Here is an 18020-nt window from a genome sequence, read left to right as displayed (position 1 = left end):
ATTAGATCCAATTTCAACATGTAGCCTGCTATGGTTATGTGAGTTTTACTGCCTTTATTTGCATTGTGCTATGGAAGCATTTCCTGCTAACGATACTCCGCGTGTTTGGGGGAAGCCATCTTTTAGAGGAGCCAAATCAGCCCTGCTCTCTTGTCATTTCTCTGAGGGCAGAACGGGGGAAGGGATGCTGTCTGAGCTTCACTTAACGCTGACAAAGGATCGGCGTTTTTTCCTCGTGTGTGACAATTAGGGTATTGAACACGTCTGGGCAACTCACTGCAGATGAAAGGGTGCTTTCTCACCATCGGTGGACCAATTTGATTCTCATTTTCTAAACTATTCTTGTAGACACTGTCTGGTATGTGAGTCACACTTTTCATGTCAATTATTTTGGGGCACGAGTTTTCTCTTGCAGACTTTTAAGGTAGCCAACTCTTAGTGAATCCCATCTTGCCCTCAGCTCTGTGTATAGCGGCTTTCAAGCAATGGCTCCTGGCATTTCTCTTCAATATGGCACTGCAGAGCCCACAGGGCCCTGGCCAGAGTTCAGTCCCTGGTCTCCGCTGGTGGCTGGTTGAGAGGAAAGCCAGTCCTTCTGTTTTTATTGTGTTCTACTCTTTGAGTCACCAAAATAAGTCACTTTTCTCCAAGGTAGTGACTGAGTGCTCTCAGTGCTTATGAAGAACTTGCTGTGGGGCGCCTGGGTGGCTCAGTGGGTTAAAGCCCCTGTCTTGGGCTCAGGTCATGATCCCGGGATCCTGGGATCGAGGCCCACATTGGGCTCTCTGCTCAGCACAGAACCTGCTTCTCCCTCTCTCTGCCTGCCTCTCCACCTACTTGTGATCTCTCTCTGTCTGTCAAATAAATAAATAAAATCTTTAAAAAAAAAAAAAAAAAGAACTTGCTAGGTGCCAGTCAAGATTCTAAGCACTATACATGTTAACTTACTTAATCCTCGCAATAATGCTCTGCACTAGTTAAGATTATCAATTCCATTCTTCTGATGAAAAAAAAAATTGAGGCACAGAGAACATACAAGATCACAAAGCTAGTGAGAGCCAGAGCTAGGATTTTAACTCAGGCAGCGAGACTCCAGAGTCTGGGCCCTTAGCACTATACTGTGCTGCCTCTCCTACTTGTTAGGCTTGACTGTTGAGGAGGCATGACCAGTGTTCAAGAGTTGGGAGAGCAGAGTTGAGATCAAGAGTTGGACCAAATAGTCCCTCATGTGAGAGTTACAGACACAGTCAATGCCTTCCCAGCCAGTAAGCAGGGGAGAATTCTCTCCATGGCTCATAAGGATGGAGGAGGTCTGGAAGAAAATGGGAGCCAGCCAGATGCCAGACCCAACCACAGTAACGTCATCAGCTGGCCTTTATTGTTTCCACAGTATACGCTATGGTGATATTGGATTCCTTGTTTGAAAAGTTTTGGGAAGTATAAGTTGTTATGAATCCCTAGTTTTTCACCTAGGGAAACTGAGGCTCACAGAAGTTAATACAGCCAGTTAGTGGCAAAGTTGCCTCTTACATTGTGGATTTCTGGCATCCCTTTAATATTCTGGATCATCTTTCCTTCACTTGAAGGGAGCTTAACATCATAGTTTCTTGCAGTTACCCATTGCTTCATAACAAACCACCCCAATCTGGGTGACATACAATAACAGTAAATCACTTACTGTTATGATCTGTCATGGTTCCTGGGGTTGCCTGGGCTCAGCTGGCTAGTTAGCACTCGGAATCTCTCCTGTGGCTCAAGTCAGATGGTGACTGGCACTGGAGTCATATTGAGCCCGTTCTTATGTGTTGGCACTGATACTGGCTATCCGCTAGTACCTCAGCTGGGCTGTTGGCTGGAACACCCATGAGGTCTCTCTTGGCCTTCCGCAGAGCTTAGCAGCTGGGTGCCAAGAGCAAATGTCCAGAAAGAGAGAAACTCAATCACATTTTATGAGCTACACTGAGAAGTCCCAAAGCATCGCTCCTTCCATACTCTCCTGTTTGACAGAAAGCTCCAAGTTCAAGGAGAGGGAAGAGAGACTCCAGTTCCCTATGTGAGTTGTGTCCAGGTCCCATTAGAAAGGAAGAATATGTGGTAGACCTGTTTGGGAAATACCGGCCGCCACACAGCTTTTTCTAAAATATATTCTGTTCTTCTTCTACAAGTCAGACTTCTTCATCAAGCAACAATTTCTGTCGGCATAGATACTTTTCTTTAAACTCATTATGGTTACCAGGTCTTTTCTTGGTGAAACATTTGGGGTATCCAAAAAATCACTATACGTCTCAAGCAGTATGAATCAATTGAAAATATTTTCTACTTCAAGCCCAAGCAAAACATAAATAATTTAGACTCATTCCAGGGATGGGAAATACAACCAGAATCATTTGTGATATAACCACGTGCCCTGTTGGCATTTTCTAGTTCACAGAGACATGCTCCCTCATGGTTATCATGATGTTGCAACTAGAGTTGGGTGAGAGCTACACTTACGAATGCAAATTCTTCACTAGCATACTTACTATTTTTTAATTTTTAGAATTATTTATATTAATACAGACCAGTCATTTTTATCGATGAACACATGAAAGCTATAAACAATACAAATCTAATACCGAGTATTGTAACAATACAGAGCACCAGGGTATCCATTGGCAACACTAGGTAATAGATCATTGACTTAACTTTGAAGTCCCCTTGTGTCCTCTCCTCCCCTCCCCACTTTGAGGTAACCGTTATTATGACTTCTGTGTTTACTGCTACATTAATTTTCTTTATAGTTTGGCATCTATTTGCATCCCTATATGGTATTTTGTTGAGTTTTGCTCGCTTTAGAATGTCTTTGTCATTGGCACCGTACTTTGTTCACTCAGTGCTATATTCCTGAGATTTATCTATGCTCCTGCAGATAGCGGGATTTCAATCACACTCTCTATAATATAGTTTTCAGCATTGTAAACAATAACATATTCCACTCTTTGCACATTTATTTTCTGCATTTTTCCCATCATAAACAATGCTGATATTAACGTTCTTATATATGTCTCCAGGAATACATGTACAAACGTTGTCCCAGGGCACATACCTAGGAATGAAATTGCTGACACATAACAAATGCTTGCTTTCAACTTTATTAGAAATGCCATGTCGTGTTTCACAGTGATTGTTCTATTTCTTTTCCTACCCTCAGTATAAAGACATTCTGGTTACTTCACATTCCTGCCTGCCAGCACTTCTTTTCTGTATGCTTCTAAAAAACTTTCGCCAACGCAGTGCATATGAAATGGTTTCTTATTGTGGTCTTCTTCAGCGTTTAGGAATGCCTTTCCTTAAATGTGTTGGTCATCCTGGCCTTCTCATTTGTTGAGTTCCTGTTCAAGTCTTTTGTCAGTTTTGTATTGAGGTGCCTTTTTCTTACTTATTTATAGGAGGCTTATTCTTCTCTTCTGGATACTAACTTTTTTTCAGTTATGTGCTGCAAATATCCTTTCCAGTTTGTGGGCTGCTGCTTTTTACCCTCTTTGTGGTATCTTTTAATCTGTAGAAGTTGTTCATTCAGTACTGTCCAGTTTTTCAAACTTCCTGTGTTGTCAGCAGTTTTGGGTCTTACTTAAAAATTCCTTCCCTGCCTTGAGGTCCTAAGTATATTCAATTACAGTTGCTTCCGAATACCTTATACTGTCTTCATTGGTATTTAAATATCCAGTATGCCTAGATTGATTTTTTTTAAATTTAAATTGAATTGGTCAACATATAGCACATCATTAGGTTTTCTTTTCAAATAAGTTTTGTTATGTTAGTCACCATACAGTGCATTATTATTATTTTTTTTTAAAGATTTTATTTATTTATTTGACAGAGAGAAATCACAAGTAAGCAGAGAGGCAGGCAGAGAGAGAGGAGGAAGCAGGCTCCCCGCTGAGCAGAAAGCCCGATGTGGGGCTCGAACCCAAGACCTGGGATCATGACCTGAGCCGAAGGCAGCAGCTTAACCCACTGAGCCACCCAGGCGCCCCTGCATTATTAGTTTTTGATATAGTGTTCCGTGATTCATTGTTTGCATGTAACACCCAGTGCTCCATGCAATCCATGCCCTCCTTAATACCCATCACTGGGCTCACCCATCCCCACCCCAAAACCCTCAGTTTGTTTGCCAGAGTCCATAGTCTCTCATGGTTTCTCTCCCCCTCTGATCCCCCCCTTCATTTTTCCCTTCGTTCTCCTGATGTCTTCCATGCTATTCCTTAAGTTTCACAAATAAGTCAAACCATATAATTGACTTTCTCTGCTTGACTTATTTCACTCAGCATAATCTCCAGTCCCATCCATGTTGATACAAAAGTTGGGTATTCATCCTTTCCAGTGGCTGAGTAATATTCTATTGTGTATATGGACCACATCTTCTTTATCCATTTGTGTGTTGAAGGGCATCTCAGCTCTTTCCACAGTTTGGCTATTGTGGCCATGGCTGCTATGAACATTGGGGTACAGATGGCCCTTCTTTTCACGACATCTGTATCTTTGGGTTAAATACCCAGTAGCACAATTGCTGGGTCATAGGGAAGCTCTATTTTTAATTTTTTGAGGAATCTCCACACTATTTTCCAAAATGGCTGCACCAACTTGCATCCCCACCTTTCTCCACAATCTTTCCGATATTTGTTGTATCTTGTCTTGTCAATGTTTGTCATTCTAGTTTTTGAGTAGTGTATATAACACTCAGTGCTCATCACATCACACACCCTCCTTAATGCCCATCACCCAGTTATCCCATCGCCCCACCTCCCCCCACCTCTTCTGCAACCCTCAGTTTTCTCCTTGGAGTCCACAGTCTCTCATGGTTTGTCTCCCTCTCTGATTTCTTCCCATTGAGTTTTCTCTCCTTGTCCCTATAATCCTGCTATTCCTTATATCCCACATATCAGTGAAACCATATGATAATTGTTTTTCTCTGATTGACTTACTTCACTCAGTGTAATCCCCCTCAGTTCCATCCATGTCGATGTAAATGGTAGGTATTCATGCTTTCTGATGGCTGAGTAATATTCTGTTGTATATATGAACTACATCTTCTTTACTCATTCATCTGTTGAAGGACATCTCGGCTTCTTCCACAGTTTGGCTATTGTGGACATTGCTGTTATGCACATTGGGATCCATGTGGCCCTTCTTTTTTTTTTTTTTTTATAAACATATATTTTTTATCCCCAGGGGTATAGGTCTGTGAATCGCCAGGTTTACACACTTCACAGCACTCACCATAGCACATACCCTCCCCAATGTCCATAACCCCACACCCCTTCTCCCAACCCCCCTCCCCCCAGCAACCCTCAGTTTGTTTTGTGAGATTGAGAGTCACTTATGGTTTGTCTCCCTCCCAATCCCATCTTGTTTCATTTATTCTTCTCTTACCCCCTTAACCCCCCATGTTGCCTCTCCACTTCCTCATATCAGGAAGATCATATGATAGTTGTCTTTCTCTGATTGACTTATTTCGCTAAGCATGATACCCTCTAGTTCCATCCACGTCGTCGCAAATGGCAAGATTTCTTTTGATGCATGTGGCCCTTCTTTGATTGACTTTTGTCTCACTAAGTACATACATGTTTAGGAAGACTTTTTTCCTGGTGATAGGAACCTCTTGTCATTGTTGTGTTTTGACCCTTTGTTTTTAGTAGTCCTTATTCTTTAAATTTTGATAATTAAGAATCCTGAGGGTAGAATTCTCATACTTGGTATGGACCTAGTATACTTTTTTTTCAATCCTTTTGCTTTCAACCTTCCCCCGCCCCCAGTCCTTTAGTCTTTGTTGTCTCTTAACAGCAATAGCATGGTTTTGTGTTTCATTCTGGGTTATAATCTTTAAAGCATTCAGCCCAAACATTTATGGTAATGCCACGGTCTTACTCATACATTCTACTTTTTGTTTTACCTTACTATGTTGCTTCTCTCCCTTTTTCTCTTTCTTTGGATTTTTTTTCCTAACTTAAGCTTTCTTTGTGTATCCATCACTTTTGAAATAGTCACTCCTTTTTCCGTTTTATTAGCAACGAATCCAGAAATTTGGGCACATGTACTTGTCCAGTACCTGTGCCCTCCTCCACACAATACAGGGATGAACCTTACAACACCTTTGCTCTAACTACCTGCTGTTGTTGGTGTGTGTTTGAGTTCTACACTCTTGTAACTTCCAAGCTCTTCCTCTTGTTTTATACAGTTAACGTTGTTTAGTGTTAGTGTCACTCACATACTTGCCTCTCTCTCTGCCCATCATCCCTTCTGTACCTAATAAGTTGTGTCGGGGGGTCACTTTTTTTTTTAAATTTTTATTTATTTATTTGAGAGAGAGAGAGAGAGCATGAACAGCTGGAGGGGCAGAAGGAGATGCAGTCTCCCCACTGAGCCAGGAGCCCGATGCAGGACTCAGTCTCGGGACGCTGGGATCATGACCTGAGCCGAAGGCAGATGCTTAACCGACTGAGCCACCCAGGTGCCCCCAGTCACTTTCTTTCTGTCTAAAGTATATCTCTGGGAAATTGCTGTCATGAGGGTCTGTGGGTGGCAGAATCTCTCAGGTCTGGTCTGACTCACAATGTATTTGTTGTCCTCTTATTCTAAGAATAACCTCAGCAAAAAGCAATTATTGAAGACAAGAAAATATTGAGTCACAGGGATGTGTGCACAGCCTTGTCGATGACATACAGAAACAAAAGAGTAAAAACCCTACGTGTCTGGTGGAAGGGGAGGGGCTTATCAGACGAGTATATCCATCTGACCTATGATACAATCATAAATTACGTTTTTAAAGATAACAAGATGGCACAAGATCATGCTCTCACACAATCCTGAGAAAACGCAATATAGCAGACTGTATTTACAGCGTGGACCACCAACAGGGACACCCTCAGAAAAGACGGGAAAATATATGCAGAAAATTAACGTTATTTGTTTCTCAGTTGCTGTCGTGCTAGCCTATTCTGGTTTTCATTTTTATGCTTTTCAGTATTTTATAAACTTTTTGCAAAAGCAAGCCCAGCATTTATAATTAGAAACTGATTATTTATTTTTAAAATTACTCACAATCAAAATAATGTTCAAGAAGGTTGGATAATTCACACTCACGTTCCACACCAGCAGTGTATGAGCAGCAGTTACATTTTTAATGTTTGCCAATTTTATAAGTATACACTAGTATTTGTTATTTCCATTTCCATTTTTTCATTAGTATTGAAGTGAAATGCTTCGTGTGTGTGTGTGTGTGTGTGTGTGTTGACCATTTGTGTCTTCTTTCCCCGAAGCATTTTTTCATACCTTTTGTCAGTTTTTCGGTTATATTCCTCGTGATTTCCCTGTTGATTTGAAAGCACTCTTTATATATTAAGAATATTGAACCTGCCTTTTTTCAGTGTTTTCCAACTTGTTTTTTAAATATTGTTTACAGTAACTTGGGTTGTTTTTAATGTTTCGTTTTATTGATTTTTTAAAGATGCTCTTTACTTGAGAGATAGAACAAGCGTGAACGGGGGAAGAGGCAGAGTGTGAGGGTGAAGCAGACACCATTGAGCAGGGAGCCTGATGCGGGGCTAAATCCCAGGACTCCAAGATCGTGACCTGAGCCAAAGGCAGAGGCTTAACCATCTGAGTCACCCTGGTTCTCCTCATGTTTCATTTTAAAAATAATTCATGAACACCTTGTGGGAGAAAAAGGGGAGAAGCTTCATTGCAAATAAAGGTAAAATATACATTCAAAAAATATTTGAATATACATTTGGATACCAAAGAGAAGAAAAGTAAATAGACCTCTAAAAGAAGTCGCAGAAGAACAAAAGGAGAAGAGGCAGAGTATTCCTTCAGAGCTTCTAGCTGATGGGAGCCTGGGGTGACTTGTCTCCTCCGTCGCCCCTCTCTGGATGTACAGATGTGTCCATTCTGTCTGTATATTAGTAGGCTGTCTGCACACCTTTCCACGACTGTGGTATTCACAGTCACTGTGAGCTGCGCTGGGGGGCGTCAACAAAGTGAAGGCGGCGGCAAGCTCCGATTATGCAAGACGAAGCTTTAACTGCGGCTCCTGGTAGGGATGGACCTGCTGGTCATCCCATGGTAGGGACCTGTGTATGTTTCTCTTCCAGGGCAAGGTTCTTCACGTTGGCTCTGTGAATGTTTTGGGCCAGGTCATTCTTTGTTCCAGGGCCTCTCCCCACCCCTGGAGGTGGTCTTTAGCATTCCTGCCAGTGCTATTGCTGTTGCGACAGCCTAAAGTGTCTCCAGACTATACCACCTGTCCCCTGGGGTGATGGGTGGGTCAGGTGCCAAATTGGCCTTACTTTGCAAATCCCTGTTCTAGGCAAAAGCTGACACAGGGCAGGGGCACCCCGGGCTTCCTTTTGGGGCTTCGGGGCCTTGAAGCTGAATTGTAATTTACAGAGCTTTCAGGCTCAGCTTGCTCTGTCGGCAGTTTGATGGGACGGTGGCTGGCTGTCCGCGGGTCTCTCCTCTACACTGCGGGCTCTGATGAGTCTTTTAATGAATATGCACCTTTCATTTTTGTTCTAATAGTTTGTTGTTTCTTTTGTTGCTTGGATCTGTGCAGAGTCCTCCTTTACTCATCTTCTAATAATTCATACTGTTAATTGTTTTTAACCTTAAGCCTTTAATCCACGTGAGATTTTCATTGATGTACATTGTCAGGTGAGGCTTTAACTTTCTGCTGTTTCTTTTCTTTTAAAACTGTAAATGTAATGATGCCATTGGTAGAATAGTTTCATTGTGATGTTCCTTAAGACACTAAGTTCTTCTATAGGGTTACATACTGTTTGTTGGTCCCATTGAGTGACTCCTGCAATATTATCATGTGTTTTAAAATATTGTTAGAGTGCAGAAGCTCTTTACGTAATACTTGTTCATATGCACACACACATAGCTAGGTCGGGGGACTAATAATAGAATCCTGACCCTCTTTTTCTTTTGTGACTTTTTTGATCACTGCCCCATTTCCCTTGGAATCTGACCCAGAGAAGTAGCCAGAGTGGCAGCCTCAGTCCATCTTAGTTGGCGACCAGTAGCAGCTGCTTATTAAGCTCCACCACGTGGAGTCTTGTGTCGTCCGCGTACCACCGTCAGAGAGATGGGAGCCCAGTGCTGCGTGTGACTGCTAAGGTCTTGTTCTCTGGTAGTAAGACAGACTGAAAACCAAAACCCACATGTTCCTCTTCCTCTGGTCCATAGTGACTCTGTTTCACTCCCCATTCTTGGGGAGCTGAGGGCCCCACCTTGAGTCACGTGAGTACCACGCAGCCCTGAGAATGGTGCTCACAGCCGACTCAGGCAGAGTGCTGGGATGGGACGCTTCTCCTCTCCTCAGTCCTCTGGTCTCCTACCACCTGTGTTGGGCTCCCTGCTCAGCGGGAGTCGGCTTTGCCCCCTGCCCCCAGCCCACACTCCCCCACCCATGTGTGTGTTCACTCTCTCTCTCATGCATTCTCTCTCTCTCTCTCTCAAATAAATGAAGTCTTAAAAAACAAGCAAGCAAAGAAACCCATGGGAGAGCCAGGAAACCCCTTCCTGTGATGCTGGTAGACCGTAGTTGGTGGCAAGCTGACCTGTCTGATCTCTCCACGTCCTTAGACTCTGGGTTCTGCTTCTTGAGATGAATCTGTTTCCCACAGATTTATAAGTCTGCTTGTTTTAGAAATACCATTTGGGCTTGAACTTGCACATGCATTGACGATTCGGCTCCTCACTCGTGAAGAGTCCTAAGGAAACAAGGCAGAGTGTGAGTATTCTAGAAAAACCCCACCTGTTCACCTCCTACCGGGTACCGTGCTCATGCTTTAGACACTGCACGCCCATCACTGTATCTTCATGGCAGTGAGAGGTGGGTCTCCATGGGACTGCCTGCTCAGCTCCCAAGGAGAGCACAACAGATGGTGAGTGAAGGTCACATTTGTGAAGGTCCCAGGATGAACCCACGAGGGTCTGTCATTGATCTGGTTTTGCAGCATGTGGTGGCCTTGTTCCAGAGAGGCACCTGCGACACAATCCCATAACCCTATCTTCCTTGGGTTTTCTCCCATGTACAGCAGCAACATCAGCCTGCCTAACTCGAGTCATTTCAATAAGAATGTCCTTAACACTCCAGGTCTTAGATCCAAGACGTGGGTGGAAGCTTTGTCTCCTCCTTCCCTCCATTCCCCTCCCATCTGACTGGATTCCTTTCAAAGCCACGTGTTGTCAGGCTCAGTGTCATGTCCTCCCGATCTGGACCTGGTGACTTTAAGAAACAGTCCTATAATGTGTCTTCCTTTCCCCACACGCCTCCAGGGGTGCACAGACACAGCCCAGAGTCCATCTGTCCCAGTGCCGTATGAGACCCTGTCCCTCTGCAGTTGATGACCTTCGCATATGTGTGCGTCCAGTGATTGGGGCCTATTGACCTTCCCTGTGGAGATCCAGCAAGGGAGCTACAGTGTCAGAAGCAGGACCTCGTCGAGCCCTGACTGTTCTTCCCAGCAGGGCTTCCAGCTCCTTCAGCCCTCTGTGTGGAGAGGAGACTCTCAGGTCAAAATGTGTCGTGAATGGCAATGTGAGTGTCACCAACACCAGCGTCTGGATCCTTGCTCGGCCCTTGAAAAGGCAGGCGGAGTTCTCTTTCCCAAGACGAATGTGATAACCACGGTACAAAATCTTCTCCACAGCCACTTAAGCCTTCTCTTGGTAAATGTGGAAAAATGAGTCTTTCTGAATTCACTGTTGTCTGAAGAGACTTTTGAAATCAGTCCCCGCCCACTTTCATAGGGACTCATGCATCCTGGAGAAGTCACTTCCAGATGAATTTGGCCACTGTCTGTCTGCTGTGGCAGCCTTTCCTGGCAAGACCGTTGCTGTACACAGAATACACCTGTCAGAGAAATGGGTGGTTTCTCCTGGAGTTGGTGGGGGCTTTCACGTCGTTACACAGAATTAAAAACGAAAATCAAACTAAATTCAGAGGCTGTATTGTGACCCTCTTGGGAATCTGTTCCTGTCAGGATTTTTATATCCCTTGATGTAGAACACTGGATTAATGAGTTTTAGCTGTGCATATATTCCATTATGAGTGATAAGCTCAGGCATATTGACATAGCAAGTCCCCTTTCCAGATGGAGCTCAGGGACCTAAGAGGGTTTCTCTCCTCTCCCTCTGTCCTAGACGCTTAGAATCTGGACACTGCATGCTTAATTAAGTGGCTTATAAATGATGTTCGGGACCCTGTTTCCAAAAACACTCCAAATCTTGATGTTCTGAGACCGCCACCATTGGACTAGCAAGGACATATGTGTAAACCTGAATGTCTTGAGGCTACACGACCACTGGGGACCACATAGCCCAGTAAAACTGGGTTCAACAAGGAACACACATCCCCAGAGCCATCCGTACTGCCCCACTCCCTGCTATTCTGGCATATTAGCCACCAGTCTCAGCCGCCTGCTGACCTTCTCTGAGAAGGATCCAGGCTTGCTGTTGGGGTGTCAAACAAGTTCTCAAAAAAAGTACACTGCTCAGTGATAACACTTGTGTTGGCAGCAACAGCCCTGAAGAAATATGCTGTTCCGTGTATCACCAAGGATGCTGACCCGCGATAATGTCCACAGCTCCAGGTGTCCCCCGTGTAAAAGGAGGAAGAATGTTTATTCTGCTTTTACTTCAATTCTGAAAATATTTACAGGAGTTGCTGAGAGGAAAAACTTCATTAGTGTCACAGGTGTCAGAGAAGCAAATTCCTAGGAGACAGAGGATGGCATTTAGACTATGCATAGATTGGAGAGAGAAATAAATAATGAGCTGCAGGCAAACACTTCCCAGTATGGGCTCCTCAGAGCTGGAAGATATTATGTCCTATACACACACATGCGTGCACACACATAAACACGTGGTCTCAGGTCATATAAATTTAGGATCCTCCACCTTACGCCAATTTATTTATTTATTTTTAAAGATTTTATTTATTTATTTGACACAGAGATAGATCACAAGTAGGCAGAGAGGCAGGCAGAGAGAGAGAGAGAGAGAAGGGGAAGCAGGCTCCCCACTGAGCAGAGAGCCCAATGCGGGGCTTGATCCCAGGACCCTGAGATCATGACTTGAGCTGAAGGCAAAGGCTTTAACCCACTGAGCCACCCAGGCGCCCCCACCTTACGCCAATTTAAATAAACTCTCCTTAGTGTGAAATTCTGCAGTTCAGGTCAACAAAGAAAGAATATTTGCCAAATGAATTTCACCAGGAAACGATTTTCTGGAAATATCCATGCACTCTGGACTCCAGCAACCTTTTCTGAACCTCACTGGACTCCTTTTTTTTGTCTTTTTTTTTTTTTTTTAAATTAAGGTCTTATTAATTTGAAAGAGAGAGAGAGAAAAAAAATGAGCTGGGGGGAGGGGCAGACAGAGCAGAAGCAGCAGACTCCTTGCTGAGCAGGAAACCCAACTCTGAGCTCAATCCCAGGACCCCAAGATCATGACCTGGGCTGAAGGCAGATGCTTGACTGACTGAGCCACCCAGATGCCCCTGACTCCATTTTTGTCTTACCCTCACCTCCATACACATTCTTAGGTCTAAAAAAGAGGTGTTTAAAAATCATAGCATAATGGATGTTTCTTTATTACACACCTAGGAAACAGCCACAGGTAAAAGAAGAGCAGGAACAGAGACCACCTCACACATAACAGACCCACCATTTACCATTGTTTACCATTTATTGCGTAATTTCACTTCTCTGCCTCATCTCTACTTGTTTCTCCCTCCTCATGTCCACACTCTCCAGTTACATGTTACAAAAGTAAGATCAAAGATAGACACTTCTGTATTCTGCTCTTTTCATTTAATATACTCCAAGTATTTTTATGCCCTGTCCTTTGTCAGACTTCGTAATGCCTTCTCTGTCGGCCAACCTATTTGCGAACCATAACTTAATCCCTGTTATAGGATGTTGACTTCCAGGTTTGCTTTGTGTTGCTTTGGGTTTTTTGTTTGTGTGTTTCATGGCTCTCTTTTTATTAGTGTTAGAAATATTATAGTTGTTTGTAATGGTACAACTATATTTTTGCAACCGTCTGTGCTCCCGTGACTTACGTCCAATATAAAATCAACTAAAGGGTCATCATTTTCGGTGTGTGTTCCTCATCATGAGACAGGATCTTAATTAGGACCAGCTCTCAGACCATCAATACCATGTCCCTAGTTACTAGATGAACTATCGCAGGGCCTCCTGCCTAAGAGTACAGGCCCGGAGTCAGACAGTCTTGAGGCAAACCCTGAGCCTGATACTTTGTAGCTGGCTGAATTCAGTTAGTTGACATAACTTCTCCAAGCTTAATCTCCACGGCTATAAAATGGGAATAATAATAATGTCTGCCTCTAAGAGTAGTAAGGATTTACAAGTCTACCACTTGGAATCATGTGTGCGTGCCCGTCTCTGTGATGGGGAGGAAGTTCTGGAGAGAAAGGAAAACGTTGGGTCCCAAAGACCAGCATGACTCCCACATGTCCAAGTTCCTCCTTCCCTGGCTTGTCTTCATTTTCTGGCAATGGGGAGCTCCTTTCAAACAGTGATAATGTGGGACATGGCAGGACCAGGACGATGTGGCTGTGGATGTGGCTCGAATGTGACTCCCAGCTCTAGAACGTCTTCTGGTTCACAGGCTGGACAGTGGATATTAATGAAAGTCTCTGCCTCTCTACCTCACGGGTATAATGATTCGGTGAGAGCCTCCTTGTCTTCATAGCACCTGTCATAGAATAAGCACTCAGTGACAGCTAGAAAAAAGTCACTGAACCTCTCTCTGCTTCAGTTTCCACCTCAGTAAGAGAAATAATAATGACTCTGACAAGTTATCCCCAGAATTAAATGAAAACACTGAAGGCAAAGTGGTTGTTAGCACTAGCAGGTGTTTAATACGTGGCAGTTCTCAGGACAAATGATTACTCCAGCTGTTACTGCGGATGAGTGGGACCCAAGCCGAGCTGCATGGGTGCCACCTTCCTGCACAGGTGACAGCTGGCCAGCAGAGCACCACAGATCAGTTAGAGAGGCAATGCCTGCAGACAGACCGTGTGCAGACTAGAAGCCCTCGGGCCCAGGACTCTCTCCCATCCCACCCAGCAGCCCTCAAGTCCACCACACTGGCTTGTAAGGTGACTCTCAGCGGAGGGAGACTCGTGATCACCTCTCCAGCACCTTGTGTTGCCAGTGACATCTTGGAAGAGACTGAAGCCGAACAGGGTAGGTGTGGCCCAGACGGCAGGTTCAATGGTTGCTATGCTGTTTGAGCTCGAGGTCGTCCTAGAATTCTCTCTCTAGGCCCAAGAAGAAAAACGTATGCTGGGAAATTGTGTGAGGCAGAAGAGTTATAGTGGAACTGAGTTGGAAATGTGCAGCTTCATCACACCATGAATTCAATCTCAAGGCATGCCGTGGGCTTTAATTCTTGGAAGTCCTTCGAGATGCCTTAACACCACTTAAAATGAGACCTGTTCACAGTGGGCTTGTGGCCACCACATGTTGCACATCAAAAACCATTATTTCCATCCGTATCTGAGTCCAACAGTTTTCACAAACCAATGTCTCTCTATTCTTTTCAGAATGACTCTGTCGTGCTAGAATTTCTTTCGGAGGTACTTTTGTTTTCTTCAGTGCTCTGAAGTGTGAAGTCTACATAATTTGCTAAGTGCATCATGTTTGCATATGCATAAGCCAGTTACCTCCAAATCACCGTCTCCTGCCTGCACTAGTGGCTGGTGCTTAAAGAAAATGAAGCTTAATTTTCTGTAAGCAGCGTTCCATGGTTTCCAAATAAGCTCACGGAGACACAGATAAACGAAATTACTTAGTGGTAACTATGCAGATAGGAGTGAGAAGCCAGTGGTGAAACCAGCCAGGTGTGTGGGCTCGTTCAAGAGCATCTCTCAGTCACAACATACAAAGAAACAGGAAAATAGGATGCCAGGGACTGCTGGCTATAGGCCGCTGTGTTCGTAGTTGGGTTAGTGCCAGTCTGAAAGCCCATGGGCCTCATTTCAGCCTATTGACACTTGAACTCAGAGCTGCCAGGCTTCCTTATAATTCCTTTGCTTGGAGCAAGGGAGTGTGTGTGGTATTTGTGCCAGGAGAATCAGGCCATCCTTTCCCATATGCAAGTCAGCGTGGGTAGAAGGAAGAGCCTGGCTTGAGTCATTCGGTCCAGGGTTCAAAGGCCAGCCTTGGCCTTTGTGTGTGTGTGTGTGTGTGTGTTGGGGGCACTGGAGATGAGAATGGGCAAGGTCTCCCACACGACTGTCTTGGTATTCTCCAATGTGAAGTGGAGAATAGGATCACCTTCTCAGGCCTCCTGAGGCTTCATGGACACAGTATGTGTCTCCACATACACTCATCGTAATTGAGTCAGGCTCGCATGCATGTCTCCTGCCTCTTCCCCCCATGCAGTCCGGTCTTCTTTTGGCTGGGAGTTACTTGTCTCGGTGGTAGTTAGGGCTCTCCCCTACATCCGTCCTCAGTGGCACATGACCAGCCACTTTGTTACTTGACCTGTTCATCATGCTTATTCTTGGTGTTTGTAGGGTGGTGGGGGCACTGTCGTCACAGAGCTCCGGGTACTCCTGTTATTTTCGTGGTGCCTCAGCAAACATACATCCTTGCGTACTGGTAACCAGACACTCTGCCAGGAACTGGGGATAATTACACTTGGGACGACTGCAGAATCCTTGCCACGTCGGCTCTCAAGGTCCCAAAGGAACAAAACAGGTTATGGCGTAGCGTGGAAAAGCGGAACTGGAAGTTGGAGGCCCTGGGGATGCCCCAGAGGGGGGCATTCAGGTCCTCCTGGAGGGTGTTGGGAAGATGCTACAGATAAACACATAATTGAACCAAACCTTGGTTCTCTAGGAAAGAGCGTTTGGGGACAGAAAGCAGCTTGGGTCTTCATCATTAAAATTCTACTAACTCAGTGGAGGGAACACGCTCTCCTTTTACAAATAAGGAGAGGGGAGGCTGCACGCCAGGCAGGGGCAGCATCTTCATCATCTCTGCACCCCCTGGAGTGTCTGACTCAGGGAGTGCTGGGATTGATCACAGGGCAGGATAGAGACTAGCACATAGATTGTGTTGATTTAAAAAATCCAGAGTTTAGGGATTGCTTTTCCCCTTCAGGTTAAAAAGGAAACGTTAACACGTGGCGTTGGAAGTGATGGGGTGGCACGCACTCTCCTGAGTTGCACGGCTCCCAGGACTTCCGCAGTCACAGCACTGGGGCCTTTTCCCACCTGGGGCCCTCCCCCAGCGCTGCATCTGTTCCTTGCTTTGTTCATGTGTTCTTCTGGTCAGCAAAACTCACCTGGACACCTGTGGTTTTGGGCCTTGGGCTCAGCGCTGAGGAGACAGAGGGCTTTGTGGGGGAGACAGACAAGGAGCAGACTTTAATTTTCCAAGGAGGTACAGATGGAAGAGTATTTCAAGGAATACAGGAATTCTCCCTCCCGTTCTGGCTACTACCTGTCCAGCTGCCCCTCTCCATAAAACAGGCTATTCTTACTAGTTTCTTGTATATCCTTGAAGGGTTCTTGATGTATCTTGAAGTAACAAGTTCAGCTTCTCAGTTTCTCCCTTTTAGCACAGATAGTAGCATATGATACACTTCAGTTTCTTAACTTATCTTAGAAATCCTTGGGTCTCATACATGTAGCTGTTAAGAGTTTTTCATCGGGCAGATGTACTATAATTGATTTAACCATAGACATGTCAGTTATTTTCAGCCTTTTGCTCTTTCAAGTAATGTAATGGATAGCCGTATATAGGTTACTTCAAATGCACATTTATGCATACTTGCAGAGTGAAGTCCCACAGGGGGCTTTTGGAGTCAAAACTTATCTAGCAACTGGGGGGTGCCTGGGTGGCTCAGTGGGTTAAGTGTCTGACTCTTGGTTTTGGCTCAGAACATGATCTCAGGGTTGTGAGATCAAGGCCTGCGTCGGGCTCCACACTCAGTACGGAGTCTGCTTGTCCCTCTTCCTCTTCGCCCCCTAATCATGCATGCTCATTCTCTCTCTCAGATCAATGGTATTTCCTCTAGTGTCTCCTCCTCTGTGAGTTCTTGTATATTGTTTAATCTTCTTTCTTCATAAAGATGATTGTTTCACTTTAATTCATGGTATCATACTTGGTCCACATTTTCACCTTTTCCAACTTTCCTGCTGAGTGTTCCATGACAAGTTTTGGTGCTCTTTTCCGGTTTCTTCATGTATTATATAAATGAACATGTCAGCATCTTTAAAAAAAAAAACAAAAATCTATTATTGAAATAAGTTAGACTTGACTGGCCTGCTGGTTTCAAAGGGAGTGCAGTAGATGGAAGGGAGGAACTCATCTGTCTTTGTAGATTCCAGGTACAAAAGCATGTGTTTCACGGAGTCACCTGTGAAAGAGGGCTTCCTGATAAAATGGCTGCTCTGTGTGGTTTTGGTGCCTTTTTTTTTTTTTTTAATCTTTTTCTATGAAACAGCTCTGCTCATCCTTTCTCCAGTTCTTTTGCTAAAACTGAAGCTGAACTTTGAAGTGAGCCTCTTGCCTATAGAAAGAATAATTTTGTGAGCATTTTCTGAGACCAGCTGCCCTAGGCCACTTCATTCTTTTTCTGCCTTTTTATTGATTTTTCTTCCTGTGCAGCTTCTGCTTGATCTGTACCCCATCCTTTCCTTTAGATCCCTTAGTCCTTACTGGGCAGGAAATATTGGTCTGTGACTTCAGGAGGAGCCCTTTGCCTGTCAGAAACATATCTTTGTTTTGTTTTGTTTTGTTTTTGTTTTTGTTTTATTGGCCCTGGACATTTTACTTCTGTCTGGGTGACTTCTTCTATATTGTTGGAAGTTCGGGATTCTATGTCTCTCTTGTACTTTTAGTAAAAGTGTAGTTGATGGTTTTATTCTGTCTATATTGTTGATTATATGATATTCAGGAGGGGAAGAGGGATATTGCTAGCTTTGTCATGCT

General features: G+C 44.3%; 1 protein-coding gene and 1 long non-coding RNA gene across 3 annotated transcripts in view; one reads left to right on the top strand and one right to left on the bottom strand.

Annotated features, from left to right (window-relative positions):
• SPOCK1 (SPARC (osteonectin), cwcv and kazal like domains proteoglycan 1) overlaps positions 1-18020 on the top strand; it is a 516740-nt gene that overhangs the window by 468409 nt on the left and 30311 nt on the right. The gene's annotated exons all lie outside the window — the stretch shown is intronic.
• LOC125100385 (uncharacterized) overlaps positions 14000-18020 on the bottom strand; it is a 270547-nt gene continuing 266526 nt past the window's right edge. The window contains exon 13 of the long non-coding RNA XR_007127524.1: positions 14000-17298. This is a non-coding gene — a long non-coding RNA (uncharacterized LOC125100385). The remainder of the gene's footprint in view (positions 17299-18020) is intronic.

This window comes from Lutra lutra, chromosome 5, assembly GCF_902655055.1.
Source record: "Lutra lutra chromosome 5, mLutLut1.2, whole genome shotgun sequence".
Lineage (NCBI taxonomy): Eukaryota > Metazoa > Chordata > Mammalia > Carnivora > Mustelidae > Lutra > Lutra lutra.
This window is presented reverse-complemented; position numbering and strand designations above follow the sequence as displayed.